At 32.8% G+C, this 16,800-nt stretch overlaps 2 long non-coding RNA genes across 2 annotated transcripts; both read left to right on the top strand.

Moving 5' to 3' along the window:
* The first annotated feature begins 4,516 nt into the window (after positions 1-4,516).
* LOC129611499 (uncharacterized) lies at positions 4,517-6,127 on the top strand. Its single transcript, XR_008697170.1, has 3 exons — positions 4,517-4,600; positions 4,666-4,685; positions 4,811-6,127. It is a non-coding gene; the product is annotated as an uncharacterized LOC129611499 (long non-coding RNA).
* Positions 6,128-14,046: 7,919 nt separating this feature from the next.
* On the top strand, positions 14,047-15,074 carry LOC129611505 (uncharacterized). Its single transcript, XR_008697171.1, has 3 exons — positions 14,047-14,130; positions 14,196-14,215; positions 14,341-15,074. It is a non-coding gene; the product is annotated as an uncharacterized LOC129611505 (long non-coding RNA).
* Positions 15,075-16,800: the final 1,726 nt, after the last annotated feature.

Raw genomic sequence — 16,800 nt, 5'->3', positions numbered from 1 at the left:
AAAATTTCGAATTTATATTATTTTATAATTGAATACAATTTAACACATACTAATGTTTTAGGAAATTAGAATTTAATACTTTAAATAAAATTGAATTTAAGGTAAACTTTAGTAAAATATATTATGATGATACTCTTTGGTTGAATACTCGTTTTCGAATAACTTCTGGAAAAAACCGTCCTTGCTTCTTATAATGTTTAAAACTAGTGGTACCTTTTTGCCTCCAAATCTTGCCATCATCGTACCTTTTCTTGTTAATTTGCCTTTTATTAAATACACCGCAATCTGCTATTGCAATACATACTCTTTTTACCTTAATTCATAATGCTATAATTCATACATGTATGTATGTATACAATCGAGTGCTACATTAACAATTAGTGCGTTGACCTATTTATATACTTTACATGATCATATGTTCAATATTATTATATACCTTTCTTTTTTAACAGCATAACTTTCTGTTATGTTATTATGCATGACCTTTTAGTTTTGCCAATCTGTTATAAGTATCATAACAAAGAATTAATATATAACTACTTTTACCCAAATTTACAAATTGTGCCAGTTAATAATTTTGCGTTGACATAGTGACCCAATTATTTTGACAATTAGTAAATAAAATAAACTTTCGAAGTAGATGGATAAATTTGGTAAGTATAATATTTTACTTTTAAATTTTAGTGTCATGGTTATTTATTATATCTTTCTTTTTGCAGGAAATCAAAGATGATTAATTGATTAATGTTTTAAAGTAGAGATGATTTGCTAAGCAGCAAGTAAATACCAAATTTCATCGCAGGTAACTTGATTTCTAATTCAATTTTTGCATTGGATGTGTAATCATGCGTATTATTTATTTTTCAGGTTAATGCATTAAAATATAGGTATGAAAATATCAATACAGATCTGAGGACCAAATAGGCTTTTATTTTATGTTCAGATATGTATTCCACAATTTTAATTCTGGAAAGGTATATTTCTTTGTGTTTTTTTTTATCTCATTTTAGGTGCAGGTGAAGCCGAAAGATTTAGAGTGGCTGCATTATATTGTCACCCCAGATTTAAAATTACGGCAGAAATGTTTCAAAACGTTCTGACAGACCCAGGCGATAGATGTATATTAGGGGCTGACTTTAACGCCAAGCACACCGATTGGGGTTCAAGGCATACTTCAACTAGAGGAAGAGAACTTAGAACAGAAATTGGCGGCACGGGGTACCTTTTTCACTCTACTGCGAAGCCAACGTATTGGCCAACCGATGTTAATAAGTTTCCAGATTTAATAGATTTCTTCATAGCAAAACAGATTGCGAAAAATTTCATCGAGGCACATGATCTTAACTCCGATCATTCGGTGATTATTCTTGAATTTAGGGAAAATATAGTTATGAAAAGAGCGGAACCGGCGCTGACAAATCGAACTACAGATTGGTCAAGATTTCGCTTACAGATTGAAGGACAAATAGATCTAAGGAAAAGAATAAGAACGACCCAGCACATAGATGAGGTGGCAGAAAACTTTACCAAAACTAATCAAAATGCGGCTTGGAGTAGTTCGAAAATTAATGCTTTTAGAAGGGGAGGCATTAACTACTAGCAAATGAAAATGAGGAATCTGCTTTTGTTGGGTGACTATTCCAATTGTCAAGGAAAGAGATGTTATAGAAAAAATCAAGACTCTTAAACCTACAAAGGCTCCAGGGTTTGACCTAATAACGGCCTATATTTTGAATAAATTACCCAAAAGGGATATAAGGATGCTTACGCGCCTAATAAATGCGTGTATAAGGTTTAATTACGTTCCTGGCATTTGAAAAGTTGCAGAGATAATCATGTGCTGCGCAGACTCATATCCAACCTATACAAAGATTTCAAAATAGAGTATTACGGGACATTGTAAACGCCCCTTGGTATGTCCGTAATGCCGATATATGACACAGGGATCTCACGATCCTAAGTATTACAGACGAAATTAAAAAGCAAGCAGTATATCATAAGATGCGTTTGTCCAATCATGTCAACATTAAGGCGGCTCAATTGGTTGACAATCAAAACTTTGTTAGAAGACTTAAACGTACGAAACCTCTCGAGTTAGTTTAAAGTTTTTAAGTTTGGAACAATGAGTATTTACTACGCTATTGTGCCAGATCAAAGGCTTGAAATTTATAAATAATAAATAATCAAGAAGTTTAGAGCAAAATTAATGGTTAGTCGTTTCCGATTATTTTTATAGTTTATTTTGAGGAGGGTGTTTTGTAGTGGATTAAAGTTCCACACAACTGCTTTTCGTCTGGCAGTGTCTTTCGAGATTTTTCACCTTTCCTCTCGGTAAAAAAAAAAAAAAAACTTTGCTTCGTCGTTTCAATTAGTTAATGTATTTATAGATTGGAATTTGGACACGCGTCCACCTTGGTCTCTGTTTTCGCGAAATCTTGTATAAACCTTTTGTGTTCCCAGAAAAAACCTTAATTCTTTAAAATTTTTGAATATCGGCAAATCACATATTGCTTGCACCTTCTTCGAATTGGTTTGAAGCCCTTTCTCCGATTCAATAAATCACAAGAGTTCAATTTCATTGCTAAGGAATTCACATTTATCCAGTTGTACTTTCTTTTTTGCTTTACTCAATGCATCAAATATCGTCCCTAAGTCCTCAAAGTGTTTTTCTTCATTCTCTCCCAAGATGATTATATCGTCTATATAGCATAGCATCTTGTACCAATGTGTTTTCTAAGAATGTCATCGAGGGTCTAACAAACTATAGGGGATGCCTTGTAGCTAAAGAACTACAAAAACGTAGAAATAAGAACAGCAACAACAACTTGAAGAAGAATTCTGAACGACCGCCAAGGCAATTCACCTCGAGAATAGTCTCAAAAGATGTAACATACAAGGACGTTCTCCAAACGAAAATCGATGACGGTGGCACAAGCAATAAAACAAGGGCCAGTGACGTGAATGTTTTGTATAAAATGCAAAATATGATGCAGAACATGCTAGATATGATGGACAAAATCTCTCAGAGATTGAGTATTTTAGAGAGCGAAGGGAAAAAATCGAATACCAAAAGACCTGGTAAATGATGGCACGAGGTAATTTTAAAATAGCAACATGGAATTGCAATGGTATTGCAAATAAAAAGGACATGCTTGAAGTTTTCCTACATACACAGAATGTAAACGAATGCCTCGTAACTGAAACACATATGACCTTAAGAAGCAGGAATCGGTTTCCGGGTTATAGAATTTACATTTCGAACCGCCCTGGAAATATAGCGAAGGATAATAATAATAAAAATGTAGTGCATTGCGATCTGCACAGAGATGCCGAGGGAATGCAAATGACGGCGGTTCATATCACTTCGACCAAGCAACAATTTAGTGTTCCGTGCTAAAGGGATCCGCTAAGAAAAGGAAGAAACACCTGAATATGTTGCAGCTATCGAACTCTTCAATTTCTCCTTTTCACAACACAATTTTTCACAAATTATTGGATCTGCAGTATTTACTTTTTTTGTCGAACAAATCATACATAAAAACTCTTAGTTTTGATTTTATCTTAATTTAAAATCTAAATATTACTCAATGAAGAACACATTGTTTCATTTGTTCATTTCAGTTAATTTATTTACAATTCAATATTCACTATTACGAATTAATGTCTTTTGTCTGTATATATTATTATAAATGTATGAAACAACACTTTTTCATTTAAATAAAATTTATATTTATAAAACAAATCGTTGCTTTTTAACAAATTTCAATACAATTTAACACACACTAATGTTTTAGGAAATTAGAATTTAATACTTTAAATGAAATTGAAATTAAAGTAAACTTTAGTAAAATATGTACATATGTATGTATGTATGTTATGATGATACTCGTTGATTGAATACTTGTTTTCGAATGACTTCTGGAAAAAACCGTCCTTGCTTCTTATAATGTTTAAAACTAGTGGTACCTTTTTGCCTCCAAATCTTGCCATCATCGTACCTTCTCTTGTTAATTTGCCTTTTATTAAATACACCGCAATCTGCTATTGCAATACTCTTTTTACCTTAATTCATAATGCTATAATACACACATACATGTGTGAATTACAGTATACAACCGAGTGCTACATTAACAATTAGTGCGTTGACCTATTTATATACTTTACATGATCATATGTTCAATATTATTATATACCTTTCTTTTTTAACAGCATAACTTTCTGTTATGTTATTATGCATGACCTTTTAGTTTTGCCAATCTGTTATTAGTATCATAACAAAGAATTAATATATGACTACTTTTACCCAAATTTACAAATTGTGCCATTCACAATAGATTTTGATTTGTAGATGGAATCTACATGTATGGTAATAATTTTGCCTTGACATAGTGACCCAATTATTTTGACAATTAGTAAATAAAATAAACTTTCGAAGTAGATGGATAAATTTGGTAAGTATAATATTTTATTTTTAAATTCTAATGCCATGGTTATTTATTATATCTTTCTTTTTGCAGGAAATCAAAGATGATTAATTGATTAATGTTTTAAAGCAGAGATGATTTGCTAAACAGCAAGTAAATACCAAATTTCATCGCAGGTAACTTGATTTCTAATTCAATTTTTGCATTGTATGTGTAATCATGCGTATTATTTATTTTTCAGGTTAATGCATTAAAATATAGGTATGAAAATATCAATACAGATCTGAGGACCAAATAGGCTTTTATTTTTTGTTCAGATATGTATTCCACAATTTTAATTCTGTAAAGGTATATTTCTTTGTGTTTTTTTTTATCTCATTTTGCAGGTGAAGCCGAAACATTCCCCCGGCCGTGGCAGCATTGACATCGCGATGGAAATGATTGACAATATAATACATGTGTCGATCAACTCCGGATTGTGTAATTGCGTTTTCATAATTAATTATTTAAAAATGTAATGTGTTGAATCTAACGAATTATTTTGTGAAGCGGCAAGATGACAATTACGTTTTTTTTTTGAAATTTTAATAATTGGTGTTGCTATTACTGCTATTGCTAGCACGCTGTTGTCATTAAATTTTGAAAGTGCAGAATACGAAGCCGTTTTAAAATGATTTATATAAGGCTACTCGTTCCAGTGATGCTTTCCAGTTAAATGAGTTAAAGCAGGGATTAGTAATTGTGATGACTGGTGATAGGTATGTGGATAAATGCTGAAAACATGCTGGCATGTGAGTGAACGCTACTGCTGCTGATTTGTTGACTGCATTTGATGATGTTCGCTATGTTGATAGTCGGTGGCTATGCGAACATAAATTAGTGAACGATGAGTCTTTGTATATGTGAATGATGCTGGGTTCCGTTGGAATCGCCTTTGAACATCGTTGGTAACTAATAGTGTGTAAATTGGTAACTTAAAGATTTATTAGTCGTTCCAAAAAGTTGATCTTATATTGTTTCTGCATTTAGGCCTTTCCTAAAGTCGCTTTGTATCTATATTATATTTTACAAGATTTTTCCAGTTCATGAACAGGTATACATATAATCTAATAAATAACAAAAACAAAAAAATGAAAATAGCAAAAGAGAATACTGGGTAGATACATTACTCAATTGATTATACATACTGTAAAACAAAAACAAAAAATGAAAAGTGAAAAGCGAAAGAGAATAAAAAAAGAGTAGTAATATTTTTTTGGTTTTTTTGCTTTACTACCATAAACAAAAATAAAAGCAAGAGGAAGCGAAATATTTTAAATGAGTTAAGTAAGAGTAAAATAATTTTTTGTTGTTGTATTTAACATGGAATGGAATTAAAAAAAATAAAACTAAAAATTGTGAGAGATATAAGAATACGAATAACGTTACGTTACGTACTAAGGCAATTATTCTTCGTGTGCTTGCGAAATTTCAATTGAGTAAGTAGCCAAGCCAGGTCTGTATAAAGAAAAGAGGCATTGATTTTTTATTAATTCACATTCACTTTGGTTTTAAAGTTTAATGTGAAAGGTACTATTTCCTTTCCTTTTAATTTTGTTCGGCATCAGTTCCCCATCCGTCTTGCATATGCCATGACTATAAATAAGTCCCAAGGGCAAACTTTTGAAAAGGTTGGCCTCTATCTCCCCCAGCCGTGCTTTTCGCATGAGCAATCATACACAGCATGTTCAAGAGCCATAGACTCCAATTCTTTAAAAATTCAAGTCAAAGATACGGTTCGTCAGGAAAAAATCGATGATGGAAATATTTTAACAGATAACGTTGTTTATAAGGAAATTTTTCGTTCTTAATTGTTAACTAATTCTTAAATTGAATTTTAATCATATCTATGTAATTAACAGTGACACATATTACATCTTAAAATTTATTAAATTAAAAATATTTCCATTACTTTTATTTATCATTAGTATTCAAACCAATATGATATTTATGCATATACAAGTATATACCTGCATATGTATGCCATAATATGTACAAATTTTTCTAAACTTATTTTAAAATTGATTGCCACAATCCTGTTTTTACAACAGATAATGCTGCTTATAAGCAAACCACAGGGGCCCCTAGTTCTTTTAGGTTTTATATGATGTCACTTGAAACGATAAGATAAAAAAAAGGAAGTGAAGGAAAAGATGTTATAGCGCCTTGACTCGCAATCAAGGAATGTAGGATGTTGGACGGGTGAAGAAAAAGAAAATAATACATATTAGTAATAGTTATAAAAAACTATTTATAAGTTAGTAGTATTCTAAGTTGAGGTTAGCGTAGCTAAGAAGACGTAGCACCAATGTTGAGGTTAGTCTAGACTAAGTAGGCATAACATTTAAGTTCAGGTTAGTTAGCCTATGTAGGTGTAAGATCTAAGTTGAAGTTAGTTAGACTAAGTAGTTGTAGCATCAAAGTTGAGGTTAGTTAGCTTAAGTAGGTTTAACATCTTAGTCGAAGTTAGTTAGATTAAGTAGTTGTAGCATTCAAGTTGAGTTAGTTAGGCACGGTAACTACAAAACCTACTTTGCTCCGGTGGAAATATTATACTTACCTTTGAAATAGCTCCGGTTCACGAACCATAAGTAACAAACATATTTTAGCGATTAATCGTTTCAGGATTCCGCCCTTTGTTTTTACCTGCACTACCCGAATTAATCCGTCTGAACCAGGATGTACCTCAATAATTCTTCCAAGTAGCCATCTCGTTGGAGGTAGATTCTCATCTTTTATCAAAACCAAATCATTTATTTTAATATTTTCAATTTTTCTATTCCACTTTGGTCTTTGTTGGAGACGGTTCAAATACTCCTTATTCCATCTGTGCCAAAAAAATTTGAAGTAGGAATTGCAAATGTTGCCATCGATCCATACGATTAACTTTCAAATCCAATACTGAAGAATCCGGTGGTGTGATCAAATTATCACTATTTAAAAAATGTGCTGGTGTGAGTTCGGTTAAATTATTTGGATGACTACTTATTTCGCATAATGGTCTCGAGTTGAGGCATGCTTCAATCTGTGATATTAATGTTGAGAATTCCTCATAAGTTAATATACTGTTGCCAACAGTTTTTTTAAGTGCAGTTTTGTTCAACGCACACCTGCCTCCCATAAACCACCAAAATGTAGGGACCCAGGGGGGATAAAATTAAATATAACACCTGATTCAAAAGCGCCAGTAATATCTATGTTGAGTTGATTCAGCATTAGATGATGATTTTTTAAAATGATTTTGTTGGCCGCAACAAAATCATTTTAAAAAATCGGTACGCTACGATGAACCCATCTGCTTTCAAATCGGTGACTATTTCTAGATGAATAGCCTTGATTACCATACATACGAATAAAGCTAGGTATGACTTATATTTTTTTGGACTTTTTCCTTTGTGTGTTTTCATTTCGAATGGACCACAATAATCCAAACCTGTGTGACTAAATGGACGACTTTTTCTTACACGCGGTATTGGTAGACTTGCCATAAGATGTTTTTGAGCGGGTGCCTCCCACCTATAACAAGTTATACACTTATATATGTCATGTCGTATGGTGTTTCTTGCATTTAAGAGCCAGTAGATGCTATTTAAGTAATTTAACATGAGTTGAGTACCCCCGTGCAATGTTTCCTTATGAATTTTATCAATTAGTAGACATGTAAATCTATTTCCAGGTAAAACAATAGGATGCCTCTGGTTATATGGTGAAATTGCATTATGTAAACGACCATCCACTCTAATTATATCGTTGGTATCGACAAACGGGACCAATTTAGCCAATCGACACTTGCTTGATACCGAGCCCTGTTGTTTCAAAAATTTACGTTCAGCCGCAGTGTTGTCCTTGTATAAAACGAATGAGTTCATACAGCGATGCCTTGGCTTCCTTTGATGTGATGCATTTTAATTTAATTTGATTTGAGGGATTTCTGCAATTTTTGATAAATCTTCGCATGTAGCTTAAAATTCTCAATAATCTTTGCAAACTTGATTGTTTGTTCAATACTTCTGATAGCACATTGACGTCCTGGCAATTTGTAGATAAGTAAACTGTTTTTCTTATTTCGAGATCAGTTGTCTTAGCTAATTTCTTACGTGGCCAATTTTGTTCTGGTTTTTTAAGCCATGTAGGCTTCCACCACTTTATATTGTGCTGTAATTCTGAAAGATAAACTCCCCTAGATGTGCAGTCAGCTGGGTTTTCCTTCGACGGAACATGTGACCAAACATTTTCACCAAGAGTTTCATGGATTTCTGTTACGCGATTTGCTACAAAGCCATGCCAGCACTATTTCCGAATCTGTTCACGCCTTTACATGAAAAGATTGCCCGAAATTGAGAGCAGTTATCACATATTTTATAAGTTTTGCTAATAATAAAGCGCCATTTAGTTCAAGTCGGGGTAGTGAAATTGTTTTTATCGGTGCTACTTTAGTTTTTGCTGCAATCAAACTCACATATCGTTTACCATCTGAATCTGTAACGCAAAGATAAACTACTGCTGCATAAGCCTTTATTGAATCATCCGAAAAGCCATGCATCTCTATCGAATTACAGTTTTTTTGTATAGAAAATCCAGCGATTCAGTTGAATATTTTGAATTTTTTGAAATCCATCACAATATTTTTTTCAGTCATTACATATTTCACCTGTTATTTCCTCGTCCCAATCTACTCCAGACAGCCAAAATCGTTGCATGATCATTTTTGGCAAAACGATTGATGGTGCAAGCCAACCAAGAGGATCAAATAGCTTAGCTATTTCAGATAAAACCTTTCTTTTTGTCCTTATTATATTTTGAGACATATTAATATTAGTTGCAAATACAAATCGATCAGTGGATGGATTCCACTGTATACCCAACACACGAATTGTTTCATCTTCACTCATATTTAACGGAAAATTGATCTCACGGTGTTCCTTCGGCACAGCATTTAAAAGATCTTGTGAATTTGAAGCCAATTTTCGCAGTGTAAAACCACCAGCTCTCATTAATTCAATTAATTGCTTTTGCATTGTTAAACCTGTTTTTATGTCATCTGATCCCGATAGAAGATCATCAACGTAAAAGGATGACAATGTTATTTCAGCTGCAAGAGGGATCCTATGACCTTCATCTATGGCAAGTAGCTTTAAAACCCTAGTTGCAATATAGGAAGCTGATTTTGTTCCAAAAGTGACTGTTGTCAATTTAAAATCCTGTATTGAATTATCCGGAGAATCACGCCAAACAATCCTTTGGAAGTTCCAAATCAACGCCCGTTTCATTCAATTGTTCCATGTGCCCCATATCTAGATATTCTTGCACTTTCCATTGCCAATAATCTACTAACAGCAACATTTCGTGATTTCCCAGAGAAGTTTCATCACTTTCAGGTCTCAACCTCTCATAAAATGTAATTCACATTGTTCTTCCTCCAAAGTGAGTAATTTTTTAGTGGATACCTCCTCGATCTCCCAGAGTTTCTTGAGTTCTTCATTTAAATTATCGCATGTATGGAAATTTGAGATAAAATTAGTTGCGTGACTTGATTCCTGTACCTCTCCAGACAAAATCCATCCAAATATTGTTTTCTGGGCAATGGGTGAACCAACTAGACCTTTTTCCACGCCATTTAAAAGTATAAACGTCAGCACCCAGAAGCAAGTCCACCTTAGACGGAATATAATATTCTGGATCAGCCAGTTTTAATCTTCTGAGATGCATCCAATCGTTCCTAATCACTACTTTTTCTGGTATCATGTGCGTGAGTTTTTGCAATAATAGATCAGTGACTTCAATCCGTTCTAGATCACTATGATTCAAAGTGCCCAAGAAGAATTTCGCTGAAAATTTAATTTGAGCAATTGATATTTTTCCAACACTATGTATCTGTGCGCAGATTTCCTTCCGCTTCAAACCAATTTGTTGAGCCAAAGTCTCACTTAAAAATTATGCCTGGGACCTCGTTAATTAAAGCTCGAGCAGCCAGAAATCGGATTAATTATTTTGACAAGTGCGGTAGCCAACAATATTTGCGACGACTGATTCGTTTTATTAATTGCGTATACCTGAAACTGGATGTCATTTTGTATAGGTGAAATCTGATCAGCTCGCGAGGATCCTCCATTTAAAGATGTGCCTGGTATGTTGTCATTGTTTCCATGTATGTATCATTCTAAGTGGCTGAAAATCTCGGGAAGTTTCATACGTACGATGAAGTAAGGTGTGATGATTTTTATTACATAACATACATTTACTTTTACTTTGACAAGTCGAAAATCTATGACCATTACCTAAACAATGTAAACACAGATTCTTAAGTTTTGCTAATTCTATTGTTTTTTCAACTTCTTTATTTAAAAATTTTTTACAATTTTTATATGATGAGGTTCATTACAATTCACACAAAGTGCAGATGTAGTAGCGAATAAGTTATATGAATTTTGTTTAATTTTTTGGTTATTGTTATAATTGTTCTTTCGATCCTGTCAACTTTGACCTTTTTTTGTTGAAATAGCTGCCAGTGTTCTAAATCTTGTCTCTAGAAACTGCGCGAGTTCTCCCCATGATGGAATATTTTTGTTGCAACCTATACTTTGCTCCCATAACTAGTGAGTCTCTGATGGAAGTTTTTGCACTGTCAGATAAACTAAAATGGGGTCCAGGCCTTCAACCTCCACCCTCATATTCGTTAAAGCTTGCAGGCATTCGTTAGTTGTATCGAGTAGTTTCCTTATTCCCGTGGCGGATTCATGTGAGATTGTGTTTTGGTTTAACAATATCTGTAATCTGTATATTCACGAGTATCCTTTTGTTATCATAGCGATTTCTTAATGTGGACCAAGCTGCAGTATAGTTGCTATCAGTTACTTGAAAAGGTCGTAGTAATTTTTCCGATTCACCCACAAGATGTAACCTTAGATACTGTAGTTTTTGAACAGGTGCCAACATATCATAAAAGTCGACCAATGATTGAAATAAGTCATTAAAAAGATGGCCACTTCGTGTAATCTTCATCGAATTATTCAACGTAATTTTCGGTAGTTTCACAGCCATGGATTTCACTTCCTGCGAGGTGTTCAAAGTTTGATTGTTGCCATGATTCAAATCGCTTATAGGAAACTTTGAATTCATTTTACGCTCTATTTCTCTGTAGCTTGTCTGATATAACTCTCGTATTTGTTTAAAGACGTTCTTGTCTACGTAATCTTCTTTGAGTCCATCTGTAGAATAGTAGCACGATATAATTTGGCGATGCCTCGCTTTCAGATCCTGCCACAAATCATCAACATCTTTCAATATTTCATCGTAATATGTTTAGTCCCTATTCGTCCGGTAATCCTCTCTGAAATCGGTCACATGTTCCTCAAGGTGATGCTTATCCGCTAATTGTTTATTAACCGCCTTTTCATTTTTATTTCCGTTTAAATATTTTTCGCGAGCCCGATTTGCTGCAAGAATATTATTAACACCAGTAGAAACCTTCTTTAGTTTTATTGAACAAATCTAAAAATAATAATATAGTTATTATTCAAGACAGCCAATCAAAATATTTTATTATAGCAAAAATTTATTGATAGTCAAACCAATCGGCACCGTTAGTGCGCGTTACTGCAACCAGTATAAAATCGACACCGTTAGTGTGCGAAATTTCTTTAACCTTCTTTTCCTTTTTTTATTATAAATCACAATTCAATTATTCACAGTTTCGAGTTCACAGTTTTAAATTGTTTTTATGTTATTTCTTTATTTTTTTTTGAATTCACATTCTTAGGATCACAATTTTCAAATAATTCTCATTTTATTCCGAAATTCACAACTCCTTAATAAAATTCCGTATGTACTTCAAAGAAATAAAAGCTTAATAAATTTTGGCACCGTTAGTTTAAATTTTTTAACACAGTTCGTTTTTTTTTCAATAATTTCATTTTATTCAAAAAATTATAGTTTGCTAGCAAATATTTTACTGATATTCAAAAAAAATATTGTCTATAAATTTGGCACCGTTAGCGCGCGTAATTTATCCAAAATTTTTTTCTTTTTGAAACCACAGCCTCGTTTTATTTGCCTTGAAATAGATTCGACACCGATAGTGCGCGTAATCGACACCGTTAGTGTGCGAAATTCCAAACACTTTTTTTCGTATCAACTTGAATTTAATAATTTATAATTTTAAGTTCATTGTTTCTTTCCTTGTTTTACAAACAGTAATATATAAATAGAAAGTGCATATTTTAAAGAATACCTGTACAATGCTCGATAATTTACCGTTCACATTTAAATTTAAAGTACAATTCACTTTTAATACTTTCTCTTACTTTTAAAGTTTATAATTATTAAATTGATATATGCAACAAGTAAGAAAAACACTCTGTCCCTTAATGTAATGAAATTAGACTTTTACATTACCTTGGTTTCCAGTGCTATCCTTGAATTTATTGTAATATTAATTCTGTTATTTTGTTCGCCAATAAATACCAGCTATCCGGCTCGAAGGACCAAAATGTTCCGTGCTAAAGGAATCCGCTAAGAAAAGCAAGAAACACCTAAATATGTTCCAGCTATCGAGCTCTTCAATTTCTCCTTTTCACAACATAATTTTTGACAAATTATTGGATCTGCAGTATTTACTTTTTTTGTCGAACAAATCATACATAAAAACTCTTAGTTTTAATTTTATCGTAATGTAAAATCTAAATATCACTCAATAAAGAACACATTGTTTCATTTGTTCATTGCAGTTAATTTATTTACAATTAGGTCAATATTCACTATTACGAATTAATGTCTATTGTCTGTATATATTATTATGAACGTATGAAACAACACTTTTTCATTTAAATAAAATTTATATTTATAAAACAAATCATTACTTTTTAAAAAATTTCGAATTTATATTATTTTATAATTGAATACAATTTAACACATACTAATGTTTTAGGAAATTAGAATTTAATACTTTAAATAAAATTGAATTTAAGGTAAACTTTAGTAAAATATATTATGATGATACTCTTTGGTTGAATACTTGTTTTCGAATAACTTCTGGAAAAAACCGTCCTTGCTTCTTATAATGTTTAAAACTAGTGGTACCTTTTTGCCTCCAAATCTTGCCATCATCGTACCTTTTCTTGTTAATTTGCCTTTTATTAAATACACCGCAATCTGCTATTGCAATACATACTCTTTTTACCTTAATTCATAATGCTATAATTCATACATGTATGTATGTATACAATCGAGTGCTACATTAACAATTAGTGCGTTGACCTATTTATATACTTTACATGATCATATGTTCAATATTATTATATACCTTTCTTTTTTAACAGCATAACTTTCTGTTATGTTATTACGCATGACCTTTTAGTTTTGCCAATCTGTTATAAGTATCATAACAAAGAATTAATATATGACTACTTTTACCCAAATTTACAAATTGTGCCAGTTAATAATTTTGCGTTGACATAGTGACCCAATTATTTTGACAATTAGTAAATAAAATAAACTTTCGAAGTAGATGGATAAATTTGGTAAGTATAATATTTTACTTTTAAATTCTAGTGTCATGGTTATTTATTATATCTTTCTTTTTGCAGGAAATCAAAGATGATTAATTGATTAATGTTTTAAAGCAGAGATGATTTGCTAAACAGCAAGTAAATACCAAATTTCATCGCAGGTAACTTGATTTCTAATTCAATTTTTGCATTGTATGTGTAATCATGCGTATTATTTATTTTTCAGGTTAATGCATTAAAATATAGGTATGAAAATATCAATACAGATCTGAGGACCAAATAGGCTTTTATTTTTTGTTCAGATATGTATTCCACAATTTTAATTCTGTAAAGGTATATTTCTTTGTGTTTTTTTTTATCTCATTTTGCAGGTGAAGCCGAAACATTCCCCCGGCCGTGGCAGCATTGACATCGCGATGGAAATGATTGACAATATAATACATGTGTCGATCAACTCCGGATTGTGTAATTGCGTTTTCATAATTAATTATTTAAAAATGTAATGTGTTGAATCTAACGAATTATTTTGTGAAGCGGCAAGATGACAATTACGTTTTTTTTTTTGAAATTTTAATAATTGGTGTTGCTATTACTGCTATTGCTAGCACGCTGTTGTCATTAAATTTTGAAAGTGCAGAATACGAAGCCGTTTTAAAATGATTTATATAAGGCTACTCGTTCCAGTGATGCTTTCCAGTTAAATGAGTTAAAGCAGGGATTAGTAATTGTGATGACTGGTGATAGGTATGTGGATAAATGCTGAAAACATGCTGGCATGTGAGTGAACGCTACTGCTGCTGATTTGTTGACTGCATTTGATGATGTTCGCTATGTTGATAGTCGGTGGCTATGCGAACATAAATTAGTGAACGATGAGTCTTTGTATATGTGAATGATGCTGGGTTCCGTTGGAATCGCCTTTGAACATCGTTGGTAACTAATAGTGTGTAAATTGGTAACTTAAAGATTTAGTAGTCGTTCCAAAAAGTTGATCTTATATTGTTTCTGCATTTAGGCCTTTCCTAAAGTCGCTTTGTATTCTTTTAGGTTTTATATGATGTCACTTGAAACGATAAGATAAAAAAAAGGAAGTGAAGGAAAAGATGTTATAGCGCCTTGACTCGCAATCAAGGAATGTAGGATGTTGGACGGGTGAAGAAAAAGAAAATAATACATATTAGTAATAATTATAAAAAACTATTTATAAGTTAGTAGTATTCTAAGTTGAGGTTAGCGTAGCTAAGAAGACGTAGCACCAATGTTGAGGTTAGTCTAGACTAAGTAGGCATAACATTTAAGTTCAGGTTAGTTAGCCTATGTAGGTGTAAGATCTAAGTTGAAGTTAGTTAGACTAAGTAGTTGTAGCATCAAAGTTGAGGTTAGTTAGCTTAAGTAGGTTTAACATCTTAGTCGAAGTTAGTTAGATTAAGTAGTTGTAGCATTCAAGTTGAGTTAGTTAGGCACGGTAACTACAAAACCTACTTTGCTCCGGTGGAAATATTATACTTACCTTTGAAATAGCTCCGGTTCACGAACCATAAGTAACAAACATATTTTAGCGATTAATCTTTTCAGGATTCCGCCCTTTGTTTTTACCTGCACTACCCGAATTAATCCGTCTGAACCAGGATGTACCTCAATAATTCTTCCAAGTAGCCATCTCGTTGGAGGTAGATTCTCATCTTTTATCAAAACCAAATCATTTATTTTAATATTTTCAATTTTTCTATTCCACTTTGGTCTTTGTTGGAGACGGTTCAAATACTCCTTATTCCATCTGTGCCAAAAAAATTTGAAGTAGGAATTGCAAATGTTGCCATCGATCCATACGATTAACTTTCAAATCCAATACTGAAGAATCCGGTGGTGTGATCAAATTATCACTATTTAAAAAATGTGCTGGTGTGAGTTCGGTTAAATTATTTGGATGACTACTTATTTCGCATAATGGTCTCGAGTTGAGGCATGCTTCAATCTGTGATATTAATGTTGAGAATTCCTCATAAGTTAATATACTGTTGCCAACAGTTTTTTTAAGTGCAGTTTTGTTCAACGCACACCTGCCTCCCATAAACCACCAAAATGTAGGGACCCAGGGGGGATAAAATTAAATATAACACCTGATTCAAAAGCGCCAGTAATATCTATGTTGAGTTGATTCAGCATTAGATGATGATTTTTTAAAATGATTTTGTTGGCCGCAACAAAATCATTTTAAAAAATCGGTACGCTACGATGAACCCATCTGCTTTCAAATCGGTGACTATTTCTAGATGAATAGCCTTGATTACCATACATACGAATAAAGCTAGGTATGACTTATATTTTTTTGGACTTTTTCCTTTGTGTGTTTTCGGGACCAATTTAGCCAATCGACTCTTGCTTGATACCGAGCCCTGTTGTTTCAAAAATTTACGTTCAGCCGCAGTGTTGTCCTTGTATAAAACGAATGAGTTCATACAGCGATGCCTTGGCTTCCTTTGATGTGATGCATTTTAATTTAATTTGATTTGAGGGATTTCTGCAATTTTTGATAAATCTTCGCATGTAGCTTAAAATTCTCAATAATCTTTGCAAACTTGATTGTTTGTTCAATACTTCTGATAGCACATTGACGTCCTGGCAATTTGTAGATAAGTAAACTGTTTTTCTTATTTCGAGATCAGTTGTCTTAGCTAATTTCTTACGTGGCCAATTTTGTTCTGGTTTTTTAAGCCATGTAGGCTTCCACCACTTTATATTGTGCTGTAATTCTGAAAGATAAACTCCCCTAGATGCGCAGTCAGCTGGGTTTTCCTTCGACGGAACATGTGACCAAACATTTTCACCAA

The sequence above is a fragment of the Condylostylus longicornis genome, unplaced genomic scaffold (assembly GCF_029603195.1).
Source record: "Condylostylus longicornis isolate FDR11 unplaced genomic scaffold, ASM2960319v2 ptg000050l, whole genome shotgun sequence".
Lineage (NCBI taxonomy): Eukaryota > Metazoa > Arthropoda > Insecta > Diptera > Dolichopodidae > Condylostylus > Condylostylus longicornis.
This window is presented reverse-complemented; position numbering and strand designations above follow the sequence as displayed.